The following is a 647-nucleotide window of genomic DNA, read 5'->3' on the forward strand; positions in this document are numbered from 1 at the left end:
AAAAACTAAATGAGAATTTTGAGTGTGATTCATTACTGTTTTGCAAAAATATTTATATAATTATAATTCAAATACAATTTGTTTTATTGACCACAATATTATTCTTGGTAATTGAAAAAAGGGCAGGGGCACATGCCTGTGTCTCACCTTATTTTGCAACAGATGTAAAGCTGGGCATACACTGTGAAAGTTCAGACACTCAGTAGGTTGTGAAGCCTTGCACATGTTGTGAGATAATCATATGAAAGTGACTATATTGCATGACAAGCCAGTGGACACTGGCATTTTCATTGTTTCTGCTATAGCTTCAGATGGAAAAATGAAAGAAAATAAAAAAGGCTGAGCTGGGGATTTGGTCCTATAGGGTATAGGCTTTCTAGACGCCTATGTGATGTAGTTGTGTATACTTTGGGGATAGTGGAGAGTTGACACTGGTCAAATTATTATTATTATTTTTTTTTTCTCAAAATGATTAAAAAATATTTGAAACCTGGGAGGTGCTTGTAAGGTTCTCGGCTCGTAATTTCTCTTGCACGATGCAAGTTGCGACATTATGACCTTCAATGATTGACACACAATTTCTCCTGATGAAAAATAAAATAAACATTTGCTTGCGTGTTCCTATGACTCTGAATATCACGCTGTGT

The sequence above is a fragment of the Carassius gibelio genome, chromosome A7, assembly GCF_023724105.1.
Source record: "Carassius gibelio isolate Cgi1373 ecotype wild population from Czech Republic chromosome A7, carGib1.2-hapl.c, whole genome shotgun sequence".
In the NCBI taxonomy this organism is placed as follows: Eukaryota; Metazoa; Chordata; class Actinopteri; order Cypriniformes; family Cyprinidae; genus Carassius; species Carassius gibelio.